Source organism: Pan troglodytes, chromosome 3, assembly GCF_028858775.2.
Source record: "Pan troglodytes isolate AG18354 chromosome 3, NHGRI_mPanTro3-v2.0_pri, whole genome shotgun sequence".
Taxonomy (NCBI): domain Eukaryota; kingdom Metazoa; phylum Chordata; class Mammalia; order Primates; family Hominidae; genus Pan; species Pan troglodytes.
Genome location: NC_072401.2, coordinates 13689694 through 13708813, shown reverse-complemented (window position 1 = coordinate 13708813; position 19120 = coordinate 13689694). Strand labels below are relative to the sequence as shown.

The window sequence follows — 19120 nt, the reverse complement described above, 5'->3', positions numbered from 1 at the left end:
ACTATGAAACTGACTTTATCTTAAAAAGAGAATTGATTTGTGAAGTATATGGACTTTTATTTATTAATAATGAACAATTAAAAATCATATATATTTTGGGGTACAATGTGATGTTTACACACACACACACATTGTGGGACGATTAAGTGAAATTAATTAAAATATCCATCACCTCCCATACTTATCTTTTTTTGTGCGTGGTGAGAATATTTATAGTCTACACTCTCGGCAATTTCCAAATACACTCTACGTTATTTATTATCTGTAGTCACCATCCTGTACAATAGATCTCCAGAACTTACTCATCCTGTCTAACTGAAACTTTGTACCCTGTGACCGGCATCTATTTGCCCTCTTTCCCAGCTTCTGGTGACAATCAGTCTATGCTCTGCTTCTGTAAGTTGACCTTTTTTAGAGTTCACGTGTAAGTGAGGTCATACAATATTTGCCTTTCTGTGCCTGTCTTATTTCACTTAATGTAATGTCCTGCAGGTTCATTCATTTTGTGGCAAATGACAAGACTTCCTTCTTTTCTTAGGCTGAATAGTATTCCATTGTGTTTATATACCACATATGCTTTATCCATTTATCCACTGATGGACACTTAAGTTTTGTTCACATCTTATGTATTGTGAATAGTGTTGCAATGAACATAGGAGTGTGTATAGCTATCTTTTTGACATACTGATTTTATTTCCTTCAGAAGTAGGACTGGTGAATCATATGGTAGTTCTGTTTTTCATTTTTTTGAGAAACCTCTATACTGTTTCCATAATGGCTGTACTTACACCCATTAACAATGAACAAGGGATCTTTTATCATCACATTCTTACCAACACCTTTTTCCTTTGTGATAAAAGCCATTCTAAGGGGCATGAAGTGACATCTCGTTGCACTTTTAATTTGCGTTTCCCTAATGATTAATGATGTTGAACATTTTTTCATATACTTGTTGAACATTTATATGTCTTCTCTTGAGAAATAGACATTTCTATACTTAAACAGACATTCCAGTGCTTCACACACTTTTTATTTACTTTTTCATTTTGTTTTATTTTAAAATTATTTTAAGTTTTCAACTTAATAGATGTTAGAGTACAAGTGGTTTTTGGTTACATGGATGACTTGTATAGTGGTGCGCCATGGGATTTTAGCATACTCATCATCCAAGTGGTGTACCTTGTACCCAATAGGTAGTTTTTCATACCTCACCCTCCTCCTGGCCTCCCCTTTTCTGAGTCTCCAGTGTTCATTATACAACTCTGTATGCCTTTGTGTACCCACAGCTCAGTTCCCACTTATAAGTAACAATATGTGGTATTTGGTTTTTCATTCCTGAGATACTTCACTTAGAATAAGGGTCTCCAGTTCCATCCAAGGTGATGCAAAAGACATGATTCCTTTCTTTTTTATGGCTGAATAGTATTCTATGATGTATATATACTACATTTTCTTTATCCACTTACTGATTGATGGGCGCTTAACTTGATTCCATATCTTTGCAACTGTGAATTATGCTGTGATAAACATATGCATGCAGTTATCTTTTTGGTATAGTAACTTCTTTTTCTTTGGGTAGATACCCAGTAGTGGGATCGCTGCATCAAATGGTAGATCTACTTTCAGTTCTTTGAGATATCTCCATACTGTTTTTCATACAGGTTGTACTAATTTACGTTCCCACTAACTGTGTATTACGCATTCCCTTTTCACCATGTTCCCACCAACATCTATTGTTTTCTTTTTGACTTTTTAGAAATAGCCATTCTGGCTGGGGTAAGGTGGTATATTATTGTGGTTTTAATTTGCATTTCCCTGGTGATTAGTGATGTTGAGCTTTTGTTTTCTTATTTGTTAGCCATTTGGGTATCTTCATTTGAGAAATGTCTATTCATGTCATTTGTCCACCTTTTAATGGGATTGTTATTTTTTTTTTTTTGCTGATTTGTTTGAGTTCCTTTTTAGATTCTAGATATTAGTCCTTCGTCAGATGCATAATTTGCAAATATTTTCTTCCATTCTGTAGCTTGTCTGTTTACTTTGATGCTTATTTCTTTTGCTGAGCAGAGCTTTTTAATTTAATTAGATCCCATTTATTTATTTTTGTTTTTGTTATATTTGCATTTGGGGCCTTAGGCATAAATTATTTGCCTAGGCCAATGTCTAAAAGAGTTTTTCTTAGGATTTCTTGTAGAATTTTTATAGTTTCAGGTCTTAGATTTAAGTCTTTAATCTAACTTAATTTTTGAGTATGGTGATAGACAGAGATTCAGTTTCATTCTTTTACATGTGGCCATCCACTTTTCCCAGGACCATTTATTGAATACGGTGTCCATTTCTGCATTTATTTTGTATGCTTTGTTGAAGATCAGTTGGTTGTAAGTATTTGGCTTTATTTCTGGGTTTTCGATTCTGTTCCATTGGTGTATATATCTACTTTTATACCAGTATCATGCTGTTTTGGTAACTATAGCCTTGTAGTATAATTTGAAGTCAGGTAATGTGATGCTTCCAGATTTGTTCTTTCAGCTTAGGATTGCTTTGGCTATTCAGGCTCTTTTTTTGTTCTATATGAATTTCAGCAGTGTTTTTCTAATTCTGTAAAAAATGATGTTAACATTTTGATAGAAATTGCATCAAATCTGTAGATTGCTATGGGAAGTATGGTCATTGTCATGATATTGATTCTTCCAATCCATGAGCATGGAAAGTATTTTCATTTGTCTGTGTCATCTATGATTTCTTTCAGCAGTGTGTCGTAGTTCTCCTTGTAGATATCTTTCTCCTCCTTGGTTAAGTGTATTTAATTTTTTGGTGCAATTGTAAAAGGGATTGAGCTCTTGATTTGACTCTTAGCTTGGTCATTGTTGATGTATAGCAATGGTATTGATTTCTGTACATTAATTTTGTAATCTGAGACTTTACTGAATTCATTTATCAGATTAGGGAGTCTTTTGGAGGAATCTTTAGGATTTTTTAGATATAAGATAATATCATCAGCAAACAGAGATGGTTTGACGTCCTCTTTTCCAATTCAGATGTCCTTACTTTCTCTGGCCTGACTGCTCTGACTAGGACTTTCAGTACTATTTTAGGTTGCCATTAAAAGTAATGGCAGAAACCGCAATTACTTTTGCACCAAACTAATATGTTGAATAGAAATGTTGAAAGTGGGCATCCATGTCTTGTTCCAGTTTTTAGGGTAAATAGTTTCAACTTTTGCCTATTGAGTATGATGTGGGCTGTGGGTTTGTCATATATGGCTTTTATTATTTTGAGGTATGTCATCTATGCTTAGTTTATTGAGGTATTATTTTGAGGTATGTCATCTATGCTAAGTTTATTTTTATTATAAAGGGATGCTGGATTTTATTGAATGCTTTTTTTGCATCTATTGAGGTAATCATATGGTTTTTGTTTTTAATTCTGTTTATGTAATGAATCACATTTGTTGATTTGCATATGTTGAACTGTCCCTGCATCCCTGAGGTAAAACCCATTTGATCATAGTGAATTATCTTCTTGATGTGCTATTGGATTTGGTTTCCTAGTATTTTGTTGAGGATTTTTTGCATCTGTATTCATTAGGTATATCGGTCTGTAGTTTTGTTTTTTTAATGTCCTTTCCTGGCTTTTGTATTTGGGTGATACTGGCTTCACAGAATGAGTTAAAAAGGATTCTCTTCTTCTCAGTCTTACAGAATTATTTCCGTAGTATTGGTATCAATTTTTCTTTGACTGTCTGGTAGAATTCAGCTGTGAATCAGTCTGGTCCTGGTTTTTTTGTTGTTATTGTTGTGTTGGCAGTTTTTTTAAATTACTAATTCAATCTCACTGCTTGTTATTAATCTGTTCAGAATTTCTATTTCTTCCTAATTCAAGCTGGTGGGTCGGGGGGGACGTGTTGTGTGTATCCAAGAATTTATCCATTTACTCTAGGTTTCCTAGTTTGTGTGCATAGAGGTGATCATAAGAGTCTCAAGTGATCTTTTGTATTTGTGATGTCAGTTGTAATAGCTCCATTTTCTTCTTTCTCTCTCTTTCTTTCTTTCTTTCTTTCTTTCTTTCTTTCTTTCTTTCTTTCTTTCTTTCTTTTTCTTTCTTTCTTCCCTCCCTCCCTACCTTTCTCTCTCTCTCTCTCTTTCTTTGTCTCACTCTGCCACCCAGGCTGGAGTATAGTGGCATGATCTTGCCTCACTGCCACCTCTGCCTCCTGGACTCAAGCGCTCCTCCTGCTTCAGTAGCTGGGAATACAGGCACATGCCACCATGCCTGGCTAATTTTTAGATGGGGTTTCGCCATGTTTCCCAGGCTGGTCTTGAACTCCTGAGCTTAAGTGATCTGCCTGCCTCAGCCTCCCAAAATGCTGGGACTACAGGCGTGAGCTACCATGCCTGGCCTCCTGTTTTCATTTCTAATTGAGCTTGAGTTAAACTATCTTCTTGGTTAATCTAGCTAGTGTTCTATAGATTTGCTTATCTTTTCAAAGAACCAACGTTTTGTTTCATTGAACTTTTGTATTTTTTTGTTTCAATTTTTTTGGTTTCGACCAAATGAGGTTCTTCTTTCATCTTTGTTATTTCTTTTCTTCTGCTAGCTTTGGGTTTAGTGTGTTCTTGTTTCCCTAGTTCCCTGAGGTGTGACATGAGGTTGCCACTTTCTGAACTTCTATGGTTTTTGATATAGATATTTAGTGCTATAAACCTTCTTCTTAGCACTCCTTCCTCTTACGACTTGCATGGGGCCTGTAGTCCTTTTGTATTGGCCAATTTCTTCCATTTGAAATGGGTGTATTTACCCAATGCCTGTACTCCCATTGTGTCTAGGAAGTAACTAACTTGCTTTTGATTTTACAGACTAGTAGAGGAAAGGGACTTGCCTTGTCTCAGATGAGACTTTGGACTTGGACTTTTGAGTTAATGCTAGATAGAGTTAAGACTTTGGGGTACTTTTGAAAGGGCACGATTGTGTTTTAAAATGTGAGGACCTGAGTTTTGGTAGGGGGCAGGGGCAGAATGAAATAGTTGGGCTGTGTCCCCACCCAAATTGCATCTTGAATTGTAGTTCCCCTAATGCCCACGTGTCATGGGAGGCCCCTTTGGGGGGTAATTGAATCATGAGGGCAGTTTCTACCATGCTATTCTTGTGACAATGAGTAAGTTCTCACAAGATCTGATGGTTTTATTAGGGGCTTCCCCCTCCACTTGGCTGTGATTCTTCTTCTTCATGCCACCACATGAAGAAGAACATGTTTGCTTCTCCTTCTGTCATGATTGTAAATTTCCTGAGGCCTCCCCAGCCCTAAGGAACTGTAAGTCAATTAAATCTATTTCCTTTATAAACTACCCACTCTCAGGCATTTCTTTATAGCAGCATGAGAACAAACTCATAGATGTGGTCTTATTTCTGAGATCTCTGCTCTGTTCCATTGGTCTATGTGTCTGTTTTTGTATCATTACCATACCGTTTTTGTCACTGTAGCCTTGTAGTAGAGTTTGAAGTCGGGTAATGTGATGTCTTTAGTTTTGTTCTTTTTGCTTAGGATTGTCTTGACTATACAAGCTCTTTTTTGTTTCCTTATGAATTTTAAAGTAGTTTTTTTCCTCTGTGAGGAATGTCAATGGTTTTTTAGTGGGAATAGCATTGAATCTATAAGTTACTTTACAGAAAATGGCCCTTACCACCAATTATCATGATATTGATTCTTTCTATCCATGAGCATGCAATGTTTTTCCATTTGTTTATGTCCTCTCTGAGTTCCTTGAGCAGTGGTTTAGATTCTCCTTGAAGAGGTCTTCATTTCCCTTTTAATCTGTATTCTTAGGTATTTTATTCTCTTTGTAACAATTGTGAATGGGAGTTCATTCATGATTTGGATCTCTACTTGTCTATTGTTGGTATATAGGAAAGCTTGTGATTTTTGCACATTGATTTTGTATCCTGAGACTTTGCTGAAGTTGCTTATCAGCTTAAGAAACTTTGGGGCTGAGGCAATGGGGTTTTCTAGATATAGGATTATGTGATCTGCAAACAGAGACAGTTTGACTTCCTCTCTTCCTATTTGAATACCTTTATTTCTTTTTCTTGCCTGATTGCCCTGGTGAGAATTTCCAACACTATGTTTAATAGGAATGCTGAGAGAGGCCATCCTTGTTTTGCCCAGTTTTCAAGGGGAACACTTCCAGTATTTGCCCATTCAGTATAATATTGGCTGTGGATTTGTCATAAATGGCTCTTATTATTTTAAAGTATGTTCCATCAATACCTTGTTTATAGAGAGTTTTTAACATGAAGGGATGTTGAATTTTATCAAAAGCTTTTCTGAATCTATTGAGATAGTAATATGGTTTCTGTCTTTATTTCTGTTTATGTGATAAGATACATTTATTGATTAGTGTATGTTGAACCAGGCTTGCATCCTGGGGATGAAGCCAACTTGGTCATGGCGGACAAGCTTTTTGATGTGCTGCTGCATTCGGTTTGCCAGTATTTTATTGAGGATTTTTACATCGATGTTCATCAGGGATATTGGCCTGAAGTTTTCCTCTATTGTTGTATTTCTGCCAGGTTTTGGTATCAGGATGATGCATGATGCTGACCTCATAAAATAAGTTATGGAGGAGTCCCTCCATTTCAATTGTTTGGAATTGTTTCAGAAGAAATGATACCAGCTCCTTTTTGTATTTCTAGTATAATTCAGATGTAAATCTGTCTGTTCCTGGTGTTTTTTTCTGTTTTTATTTTTGTTTTTTGTCTGGTAGGCTACTCATTACTGCCTCAATTTCAGAACATTTTATTGGTCTATTAAGAGATTTAATTTCTTGCTGATTTGGTCTTGGCAGGGTGTATGTGTCCAGGAATTTATATATTTCTTCTATATTTTCTAGTTTATTTGCATAGATGTGTTTATACTATTGTCTGATGGCTGTTTGTATTTCTGTGGAGATGATGGTGATATCTTCTTTATCATTTTTAATTGTGTCTGTTTGATTCTTCTATTTTTTCTCACTTATTGGTCTAGCTAGTCTATTTTATTTAATTTTATTATTTTTTTTCAAAAAAACAGTTCCTGGATTCACTGATTTTTGAAGTTCTTTTTGTGTGTGTGTGTCACTCTCTCCTTCAGTTCCACTCTGATCTTAGTAATTTCTTGACTTCTGCTAGCTTTGGGGTTTGTTTGCTTCTCATTCTCTAGTTCTTTTAGTTGTGATGTTAGGGTGTTGATTTAAAATCTTTCTCACTTTTGATGTGGACATTTAGTGCTATAAATTTCCCTCTTAACACTGCTTTAGCTGTGTCCCAGAGATTCTGGTCCGTTGTGTCTTTGTTCTCACTGGTTTCAAAGAACTTCTTGATTTCTGCCTTAATTTCACTATTTACCCAGGAGTCATTCAGGAGCAGGTTGTTCAATTTCCATGTAGTTGTATGGTTTTGAGTGGGTTTCTTAATCTTGAGTTCTAATATGATTGCACTGTGGTCTGAAAGGCTGTTTGTTATGATTTCAGTTCTTTTGCATTTGCTGAGGAGTGTTTTACTTCCAATTATGTGATCAGTTTTAGAGTAAGTGCCATGTGATGACAAGAATAATGTATATTCTGTTGATTTGGGGTGGAGAGTTCTGTAGATATCTATCATGTCCACTTGATCCAGAGCTGAGTCCAAGTTTTGAATATCCGTGTTAATTTTCTGTCTCAATGATCTGTCTAATAGTGACAGTAGAATGTTAAAGTCTCCCACTGTTATTGTGTGGGAGTCTACCTTTCTTTGTAGGTCTCTAAGAACTTGTTTTATGAATCTGGGTGCTCCTGTGATGGGTGCATATATATTTAAGATAGTTAGCTCTTCTTGTTGAATTGATCCCTTTACCATTATGTAATGCCTTTCTTTGTCTTTTTTTATCTTTGTTGGTTTAAAGACTGTTTTGTCAGAAACTAGGATTGCAACCCCTGCTTTTTTATGCTTTCCATTTGTTTGGTAAATTTTCCTCTGTCCCTTTATTTTGAGCCTGTGATCTTTGGACGAGAGATGGGTCTCTTGAATATAGCACATGGATGGGTCCTGACTTGATCCAGCTTGTGATTCTGTGTCTTTTAATTGGAGCATTTAGCCCCTTTACATTTAAGATTAATATTGTTATGTGTGAATTTGATCCTGTCATCATGATGCCAGCTGGTTATTTTGTGCATTAGTTGATGCAGTTTCTTTATAGTGTCATTGCTCTTTGTACTTCAGTGTGTTTTTGCCGTGGCTGGTACCAGTTTTTCCTTTCTATTTTTTGTACTTCCTTCAAAAGCTCTTGTAAGGCAGACCTGGTGGTGATGAATTCCTTCAGCATTTGCTTGTCTGAAAAGGATTTTATTTCTCTTTCACTCTTGAAGCTTAGTTTGGTTGGATATAAAATTCTGGGTTGGAAATTACTTTCTATAACAATGTTGAATATTGGTCCTCAATCTCCTCTGGCTTGTAGGTTTTCCACTGATAGGTCCACTGTTAGCCTGATGGACTTCCTTTTGAGGTTACCTTGCCTTTCTCTCTGGTAGCGCTTAACATTTTTTCCTTCATTTTGACCTTGGGAAATCTGATGATTATGTGTCTTGGGGTTGATCTTCTCAGGGAGTATCTTACCTTTTTCAATTTGAATGCTGGCCTGTCTTGCTAGGTTGGGAAAGCTCTCCTGGTTGATATCCTGAATTATGTTTTCCAACTTGGTTCCATTCTTCAAGTCTCTTTCAGGTACCCCAATCAGTCATAGGTTCAGTCTTTTTACATAATCCCATACTTATCAGAAATTTTGTTCATTCCTTTTTATTTATTTTTCTCTAATCTTGTGTACCTGTCTTATTTTAGCCAGATAATCTCCAAGCTCTGAAATTCTTTCCTGTGCTTGGTCTATTCAGCTATTGATACTTGTGGTTGCATTGTAAAGTTCTTGTGTTATGTTTTTCAGCTCCATCAGGTCATTTATGTTCCTTTCTAAACTGGCTATTCTGGATAACAGCTCTTGTAATGTTTCACCGTTGTTCTTAGCTTCTTTGCATTGGGTGAGAACATGCTCCTTTAGCTCTGCAGATTTCATTATTACTCACTTTCTGCAGGCTACTTTTGTCAATTCATCTATCTCAGCCTCTGTGCAGTTTTGTGCCCTTGCTGGAGAGGTGTTGCAATCATTTGGAGGAGAAGAGGCACTCTGGCTTTTTTAGTTTTTGGTGTTTTTTTCATTGATTCTCTTTCATCTTCATGAGTTTATCTAGCTTCAATGTTTAAGGCTGCTGACCTTGGGATGGTTTTTTTGTGGGGACTTATTTGTTGATGCTGTTGTTGTTGCTTTCCATTTGCTTGCTTTTCTTTTAACAGTCAGGCCCCTTTCCCGCAGGGCTGCTGTGGTTTGCTGGGGGTGCACTTCAGATCCTATTCACCCTCACCTGGGTCCCTCCTGCACCTGGAGGTGTCACCAGTGGAGGCTGCAGAACAGCAAAGATGGCTGCCTGCTCTTTCCTCTAGGATCTCCATCCCAGAGGGGCACTGTATTCGTCAGGGTTCTCTAACAGGACTGAACCAATAGGAGATATATATATATATGTATGTGTGTGTGTGTATATATATATATGTATGTGTGTGTATATATATATATATATGTAATTAACTTAGACGATCATAAGTTCCCACAATAGGCTGTCTGCAAGCTTGAGGAGCAAGGAGGACCACTCCAAATCTCAAAACTGAAGTACTTAGAATCTTACGTTTGAGGGCAGGAAGCATCCAGCACAGGAGAAAGATGTAGGCTAGGAGGCTAGGCCAATCTCACCTTACCACATTTTTTCTACCTGTGTTATATTTGCTGGTGACTGATTAAGGGTGGGTCTGCCTTCCCCAGCCCACTGACTCAAATGTTAATCTCCTTTGGCTACACCCTCACAGACACACCCAGGATCAATACTTTGCATCCTTCAATCCAATCAAGTTGACACTCGGTATTAACCATCACAAGTCCACCCCTTGTCAACTTGAACCCATACACATCTCCTGTGATCATACATAATCTTCAAATAAAGACAATAATAAGGTCATAATTATGCCTAACATGATACAACTATCCTTCGTGCAACCGGAACTGCAGCAATCCCTAACCCAAATACTGTTACAGAACGTTAACAATACTTAAATACCTATATGAAGTCAATAAACTTATGTCACATGATAAAGGAAGAGGAAATAAAATGAAGATATTTTCTTAGGACAAGTGTGTACATGCACAAACATGTTTTTAATAAAAGAAGGAGGAAATATTCATGATATATATAGTCCTCATTTCTGCAGCTGGTCACATGGTCATAGTTGCTATTGATGACTGCCTTCTTCTACTGCCCATTCTGTATTCCCTTTGCCTTCAGCAAGCTCCTCAGCAGGTTGTGGTTTTTTTCCTGGTGGAGTGACCCAAACATCCATTCCTGAGGGGTCTGGACCATTTGTAGTCCTGCCTGGATTGGGCTGCTCCTTCTGGCAAAAAAGATTCATCAGAGTTTACAAACTCAGTGACCCCAGCTTCATCAGGGTCCTCGCCCATGTCCCCATTCCAAGTTGCAGGGTCCCATTCTTTTGCAACCAATGCCCTCACTTTAACAATATACACCTGGTGAGGCTGTGCATGCATCTTTCATTGCAGGTCAGCCACTTGCATGATAAGAGCTTGTGTCTGTTTTTCCACAATTTCAGCTCTTTGCCTATAGGAGATAAGACTCTCACTCAGGGCAATCTTAGCAGATTTGAGGCTCAGTATCTGCTTCTGAAGCCGGGAGACAGAATCTGTGAGTTCTTCATTTTCTTTCATTGTTTTGTCCACTGAACTTAGGAGCAACCAACCAGCTTCATTATGTTCCTTGGTTCTCCACATATGGCCAAAGGTGTTATGTATAGAGTCACTAAACTCTGCCTCTCATGAGCAGTGAATCAAGAATGTCAAATTAATTTATTTTGCATAACTCTCTAAACAGTTCACAACAAGGACTACCAGTGTTCTCCATACTATTAGAAGTAGAGTCCTTAGCATTTCGGGGTCTAATCATATCAAGCAACAAACACCCTACTCCTGGTAGCAAAATCTGTATTAGTCAGCGTTCTCTAAGAGACAGAACTAATAGGATATATATCTATATCTATCTATCTATATGTATTGTGTGTGTATAGATAGATAGATAGATAGACAGGAGCTTATTAAGTATTTACTTACACAATCACAAAGTCCCACAATAGGCTGTCTGCAAGCCTGAGGAGAAAGGGGAGCCAGTCTGAGTCTCAAAACTGAAGAACTTGGAGTCTGATGTTCGAGGTCAGGGAGCATCCAGCATGGGAGAAAGATGTAGGCTGGGAGGCTTGGCCAGTCTCGCCTTTTCACATTTTTTCTGCCTGCTTTATATTTGCTGGCAGCTGATTAAATGGTGCCCACAGGATTAAGGGTGGGTCTGCCTTCCCCAGCCCACTGACTCAAATGTTTATCTCCTTTGGCAAGGCCCTCACAAACACACTCAGGATCAATACTTTGCATCCTTCAATCCAATCAAGTTGACACTCAGTATCAACCATCACAGGCACCAACTAATGCCAGCAGGAACTCTACTGTATAAGGTGTTTGGTGACCCCTGTTGAGGGGTCTCACCCAGTCAGGAGGCACGGGATCTGGGACCTGCTTAACGAAGCATTCCAGCTACCTCCTGGCAGAGCGGGTGTGCTGCGCTGGTGGGAATCCCACTTGTCTGGACTGCCTGGAGTCCTCAGAGCCAGCAGGAGGAAAGACTAAGTTTGCTGATCTGTGGATACCACGGCTGCCCCTCTCCCCAGGGGCTCAGTCCCAGGGAGATCAGAATTCTGTCCCTAAACCCCTGGCTGGAGTTGCTGAAAATCCTGCAGGGAGGCCCAGCCTGGTGAAAAGGGATAGGTCAGGGTCCAGCCTAAAGAGGCAGTCTGGCCATGATCTGCCACAGCTGTTGTGGTGCGCTTGGGGTATTCCTCCTGACTCCAAACCGTTGAGTCTCCCTGGCACTGGCAGGGGAAAGTCAGCAGACTGGAACTGCCTTAATGACTGCTGCCCCTCCCCTCTGGGAGCTCAGTTGTCTTAGGCTGAAGGGAGCCATGGTGATGGCCGCTGACTCTTCCCTGGGGAGCTCAGTTACCTTAGGTAGCAGACAGCGGCAGTGATGGCAGCCGCCCCTCCCTCAGGAAATCAGTAGTCTTAGGCAGCCTCCAGCTGAGTGGCCACCAAGAATCTGCACAGCTCTGTGCTTGGATCCCAAGGCCCTTGTGGCATGGCCCCATGAGGGAGATCTCCTGATCCGTATGTTGCACAGACCCGTGGAAAAAGCATGGTTTCCTGGGTGAGGTAGCATAATCACTCACCACCTCCCTTGGCTGGGGGTGGGAGCTCCCCTTGCCCCATGTGGCTCCTGGGTGGGCCATGGCACCACCTTTGATTTTCCTCTCTCTCCATGGGTCGCACCAACCACCTAGTCCATCTCAATGAGAGAACCTGGATACCTTAGTTGCCAGTGCAGAATTCACTTGCCATTTTCATTCTTCTTGGTGGGAGCCTCCGACTCCAACTGTTTCTAGTCGGCCATCTGGGCCCCTTCCCCTGATGGTTTTTATTGAAAATGTCTATCTGTTTAGAAAAGTTTTCATTCATATCCTGAATTTTAAAAAATTTCTTTATATTGGCTTTTACCTTTCTCTTGTATTACCTTGAGTAACTTAATGATCAACCTTTTGAATTATTTCTCTGGTATTTCAAAGATTTCATTTGGTTTGGATCCACTGCTGGAGAGTTAATGTGATCTTTTGGGGATGCTATAGAACCGCATTTTTTCATATTGCCAGAATTACTTTTTCTGGTTTCTTCTTATGTGGGTAGACTATTTCTTGTAATTATTCTTAAATTTATTTTTGATTTTATTGGGTGTTTAAAATTTTTTTTTCCCCTGAGGATGTGACTTATAGTTTATTGTCATCTAGTTTCAGCTCTAGGTACTTTCAGTGGCAAAGACTCTGTATATGTGTCTTGGTTATAGAGAATCTTTGTGCAATGGCTTTCATACATACTGCTTGTAGTAGCAATGTGTGGGGTGTGTGAGCAGATTCGCTGTCTCCTGTGGGGCTAGAATGTTTGCCCACTTTTTAATTGGGTTGTTTTCTTGCTATTGAGTTGTTTGCATTCTTTAAATATATTGAGTATTAACCCCTTGTTCCGATGTATGCTTTGCAAATATTTTCTTCCATTTTCTAAGCTATCTCTTCACTTCATTGATTATTTCCTTTGCTGTGAAGAAGTTTTTAGTTTTATGCAATTTCATTTGTCTATTTTTGCTTTTGTTACCTGTACTTTTGGGGTTATAGCTAAAAAAATCTTTGTTATGACTGATGTCGGGGTTTTTTTTACTATTTTATAAGTAGTTTTACAGTTTCAAGTCTTATATTCAACTCTTTAATTCATTTTGATTTAATTTTTATATATGGGGTAAGATAAGGGTCCACTTGTATTCTTTTACATGTGAATATCCAGTTTTCCCAATATTATTTATTGAAGAGACTGTCCTTTTCCCATTGTTTGTTCTTCGCATCTTTGTCAAAAATAAGTTGACCATAAAGGTATAAATTTATTTCTGGGCTCTCAATTCTGTTCTGTTGAGCTATATGTCTTGTTTTTATGCCATTAAGATGCTGCTTTGTTCACTACAGCTTTATAGTAGACTTTGAGATCGGGTGGTGTGAGGCTTCCAGCTTTTTTTTTTTTTCTCCTCAAGATTGCTTTGGCTATTTAGGGTCTTTGTGTTTCCACACAAATTTTAGAATTTTTCTTTTTATTTCTGTAAAAAGTGTCATTGGGATTTTGATAGTGATTGCATTGAATTTGTAGATCGCTTTGACTCATATCTATTTTTGCAAAGGGATAAAAGATTAAAAATGTTTTTTGAGGAACACATGGTATCAGTGAGAATAGCTACTATTTTGGGGGCTTATATCACATGATAAGCACACACTTACCATTTTATCTACATCATCTTACTTTTCACAAAGGCCCTAAGGAGTATTTTCTTCCATTCTGTAGATAATGAAACAGAACTATAGGAGTTGATGTGGTAACAAGGGTAGGATGCACCTCTTACTGTGTATAACCCAAAGCCTGTGCTTTCTGTGTATTATATAAAGTATAAAATTAAGCTTAGGATTCACTTTTGTGTTCCTCATACCTAACACAATATTTCAGTTTGTTGGTGCTTCATAAATATTTGTTGAATAAGTGCTCAGTGATTGAAAAGTATGCAATTAATTCATTCATTCCTTCTTTATTCAATAAATATTTATCTGGCACTGGCTGTGTGCTGGGTGCTAGGTGCTTTGGCTTAGAAACTAGGGGTACAAAATGAAACAGATGCCTTCACCGCCTGTAAGGAGCTCATGGTCTGAGGCAAAGGGCAAGGGGTTTTTGTTATTGAGAGCTTATCAGTTCTGATGATACCAATTCAGATACAACTCTTTAATAAATTTATGAAAATAATAATTTTCAGTAGGCTGATTATTATTATTTTTATTATGTCTTCCCTTTTCATCCCTGATCTTAGAGTTAACATGACACTTCCCAGACTTAACATGTACATGACCCACCTGGGAATCTTGGTAAAATTCAGTCTCTGATTCAGTTGGTCTGGAGTAGAGACCAGAAGACTGCATTTCTAACCAATGCCCAGGTTATGCTCAGGAGCTTTGGGGCTCAAATAAATCTTTAAGAATTAAAATGATAAAATGTCACCCTCTCTACTGTGCAAGTTCCACTGTTCTCTGTTCTTTTGCTGCAGAGGATGGAAATACAATACTTATGATGGAACCCTTAACTGAAATATTATGATTTCATTGTATTCTTAGGCTGAGCTAAGAAACAAACAGCGTTAGAAATTTAAGGGCCGCTCTTCTGTCAGTTTTGCTAGGCTATAAGTTTGGCATGTCACCAACGTGTGGTATATCAAAGCTTTGTTTTTCCTCACATCCCTGTTTGCCTTCTTCGCCCCTGTCTTTACCGTCTTCAGGGGTCAGTGGCTCTGACAGATGTGGATTAGGGTAACTCAATTAGGACCAATAGGCCTGCATCACATTCAACATCTGGCTGATACCCATTTTCAGAATAAATATATCATTTTATTTTTGGTAAAAATGCTTTTCAGAGGAAAATGAAAATTACAATGGGAAATTGTGGCTGGCAAGGGAAAAGAACCATTTTGGGTAATATCTCTCATAATTGGAGTAATTTTGACAAACTCAGACATTGTAGAATTCCCACACATCCTCTCCCCCAACCAACTCCCTACTCCTAACGGGTCAGAGAGGAGTGCTTTCTAGCAGGCAAAAGCCTAAGCTATTCTTCCTTCTCTGGTCCACAGAAATGATGTTGAGATTCATGGCAGTCAACCTTACTGTTCCAAACAAACATGTTTTATTCTAATGACCAATTAGAAGTTTTATGGCTTAAGCCAGGAGCAGGGTAGAGCTGAGGCCAGGGAGTTGGGCATAGTATTGAATCATAACTTTGTTTTTGATTTCTACATTGACATAAAATGTGTACTATATTCTCTGGGAACAATTTGATCAATAACTTAGGCTAAAAGTAGAGCAGATTTCTTTTAGTCACCTGTTCATATTGGGAACAGTTACAAAAATGGTTTTTCCTTTTAAAATATTGGGTTACCCTGTGATCTCTGACATCATTGATGCCTGGTGCTCTTATAGCAGGGGAGGGCTTTTTGTGAAGTTGATGTGCATATGTGTACATGTGTACATGTGTGAAGATGTGAACCTGCCAAACCCCCCCTTGCTAGTCTGGTGGGTTCATGTTACTAAAGCAGCCCCTTCAGTGGTCTTAGGTCTCAAGGGTGCTGGTGTGGAGACTTATCTTATGGATTCAAGTATCATTGGTAGAGTTGTTTGTTCCTACAAGAGGAGGGGTGATGTCAGCAAGTGCTTTAGAACCAGACGGACCTTAGTTTGGATCCCAACTCTGCCACTACTGTGTTATGTGGACAGCACTAGGGTGAGGCAAGGAGGACTTGTAGGATATACATTTTAAGGTGGTCACACTCAGGTGACACCGTTGCACAACACTGAGGGTGCATGTATCCTTTAATTTTGCACTCGGCTGCCTTGCTTTCCTTACCCTAGTATGGCCCTAGTGTGTGACCTTGGACGAGTCACTCGTCTCTGTTTCTATTTCCTGATCTGTAAAATGGGTGTGATAAGAATCATCTCATGGGATTGCTATGAAGCTTGAATTAAAAAAATTTAAAATTTATTGACAAATCGTCTGGGTCTGTGACCAAAAAATGGTAGCTATGATTGATTTTTTTTTTTTTTTTGAGACAGAGTCTTGCTCTGTTGCCCAGGCTGGAGCACAGTGCCGTGATCTAGGCTCACTGCAACCTTCACCTCTGTATTCAAGCGATTCTCGTGCCTCAGCCTCACAAATAGCTGGGACTACAGGTGTGTGCCACCATGCCTGGCTAATTTTTTGTATTTTTAGTAGAGACGGGATTTCACCATGTTGGCCAGGCTGGTCTGGAACTCCTGACCTCAGGTGATCTGCCCGCCTCGTCCTCCCAAAGCGCTGGGATTACAGGCATGAGCCACCATGCCCGACCCGATTGATTTTAATTAATCTATTGCTGGGCATCTTGGCTAAACCCCTTTTAGGATAGCTAGAGTTAATTCCCTTTATCCTAAGGAGGAAAAACAGAATTGAGGAATATTTAGAAGTGCCTTCTTTTAGGATATTTTTTTCTTTTGAGTTATTATTTTTTTAGGAAATAATTTATCTAAAAGCTAGTGGTACACATTTCAACTACTCACATTCAAGCATAAAGTGTTGCACCAGTAACGCCAGGAATGAAATGTGTGTGTATATAGTTACAGGCAAGGCAGGTCTGGAGGCTCCCCTGAGAGTGAGCACTTCATTTTCAGGAGGCCGGGAGACCGAAAGTCTCACCCGCAGAGTGAAGCACCCCGTGACTTAGGCTGGATGCATAAAGCGCCTGCTCTCCCCTTGGTCCAGGATGGAGCCAGAATGCATTGCCAGCTCCGACTGATGGTGCCCCATCACTGTGATCAGTCACTTAGCACACACTCACAGCAGCTTAAATTTCTACTTGAACAGCCATGCACTTTTTTTCTTCCTGCCTAGTTTTTCTTTTGTTTTGCTTTTGGTGGGAAGCTGACCAAGGCATTCATGGTGGGGATGAAGAGGGAAATCTGTTAGAATACTGGCGTGGTAAGATGAGAAGCTCTGAGGGGCTTGGTTCTCCCAATTGATATTCTTGCCATGTTGCTCTGAAGAAAATAAAGCCTCATGGTTTTTTAAACTCCCATTTTTATTTTACACAGTTAACTACATAAAGACCAGTTACTACTGATTCCGCTAGATACCCTCTTCCCTCTTTTACATTTGGCTTCAAACTTGGTTGCTAAGGGACAATGACAATGATTGAGTTATATTCTTTACCTCTATTCCATCTGAATGTTTTTTGCCTATCAATGTAGGGGTTCTCTATTTCAGTTTCTTGATCTTTAAAATAGATAACTTAAATTCTGGATTATCCTTTTGTAGGATGAACAAATTCTGAAGCCACTCTGTGTGTGTGTATGTGTACATGTGTGCGTGTGTATGTGTGTGTGTGTGTCTTTGGGGAATGTCTCCTAGACTTGGAGGCTATCATAAGCCTATGTTTATTATTGATTTACAAGCTATGCATTCAGTTCTAGGCTAATTATCATTTAATATGAGTCAAGACAATTTCACTGCTCTCTAGTCCTGTTTCTGTATCAGACATTGCTAATCAATCACTGCACTTTTTTGTTAAGCCTGGATTCTTGCATTCTGGAGCTCTATACAGCCCCTACCGATTGATCAGACTTGTTTTACAGAACGGAACTTCTTTGCTACTCTGAGCCTAGAGCGTCTGAAAAGGGGAAGGAGAAAACTTTCTTGGCCTGGAGAAACCTAGCAGCTAATTTGATAGGTGAGACCGATGTAATACCATTTAAGTGGATGTCAAAGAAATGCTTAACAAATGTACAAAGACATGGGAGATTGTGGGGGCATAAACTAAGATCCCAATAGAAATTCAGAGAAAGCCCATCTGAGCTGGAGGATGTCACTTAGGTGGCCAGCTTCACTGGAATCATTCAGGTGGTGTTGGAGGGCAAGTGAAGGAGAGGCAGAGATGAACTCCCAGACAGGGAGAGCTGTGGCAGGAAAGAGCCCATAGTGGGGATCAGTGTGAGGTTGACGATGGTCATTAATTGTTGTTAAGATAAAAATACATGTTACTTAATTAAAAAACATGTAAGTTAGATTGAACTATTTTGATTAAATGTGACTAAATTAAAGACTATGCTAGATCTATCTACTTTAAATGCTTATTTAATTGTAACCTACATGTAAATTTATTCTCAACACTGTTAAGAGCCTTTGGTCAATTATACATATGAAATTTTATACCTGGGCACCTGGGACAGATTAATGTAGTGCAAAGAGCAGGGCGTCTTAAATTAGAATAGAAGAAAAACTGGGAAGTTATATAAAGTAACTTCTAATTATCAGACACTGTCCTGGGCAATTTGCATATGTCATTTAATTGATAGATGTATTCAGCTGTTTGACTACCTAATACACGCCCTGTGCCGGAGGCAGGGACCCAAATAGGAAAGAAATAGACCTTCTCTAAGACTGTCTCAGTCTAGTGAGGCAGAAAGTCTCATAAGGAAACTATCGGTAACACCTATATTACACTTGCATGTAACTAGAATGTCAGAAATATGAAGGGTGCACTAGGGAAAAAAATCTCTCATGTCCCTACGAGTTTTATGGAGTAAATGTTACTATCTCCATCTTATAGATGAGGACACCTAGGCTCGGAGAGTTGGGAACTAGTCAAAGTCTCAAGTTAATCAGTCACGGCTGGGAACTAACCCTCCACCTGAAGCTCTTTCCTAAAAGTGGATCGCTTGGATTCAGGCCTAGCTTTGTTACAAGCAAGGGCGGGAGCATATCGTTTCACTTCTCTGGGCCTCAGTTTCCCCTTTTGTTAAG

At 39.0% G+C, this 19120-nt stretch overlaps 1 long non-coding RNA gene across 1 annotated transcript in view; it reads left to right on the top strand.

Moving 5' to 3' along the window:
- LOC104005986 (uncharacterized) overlaps window positions 1-19120 on the top strand; it is a 64024-nt gene that overhangs the window by 29664 nt on the left and 15240 nt on the right. The window contains exons 4-5 of the long non-coding RNA XR_008547441.2: window positions 17953-18047; window positions 18927-19120. This is a non-coding gene — a long non-coding RNA (uncharacterized LOC104005986). The remainder of the gene's footprint in view (window positions 1-17952; window positions 18048-18926) is intronic.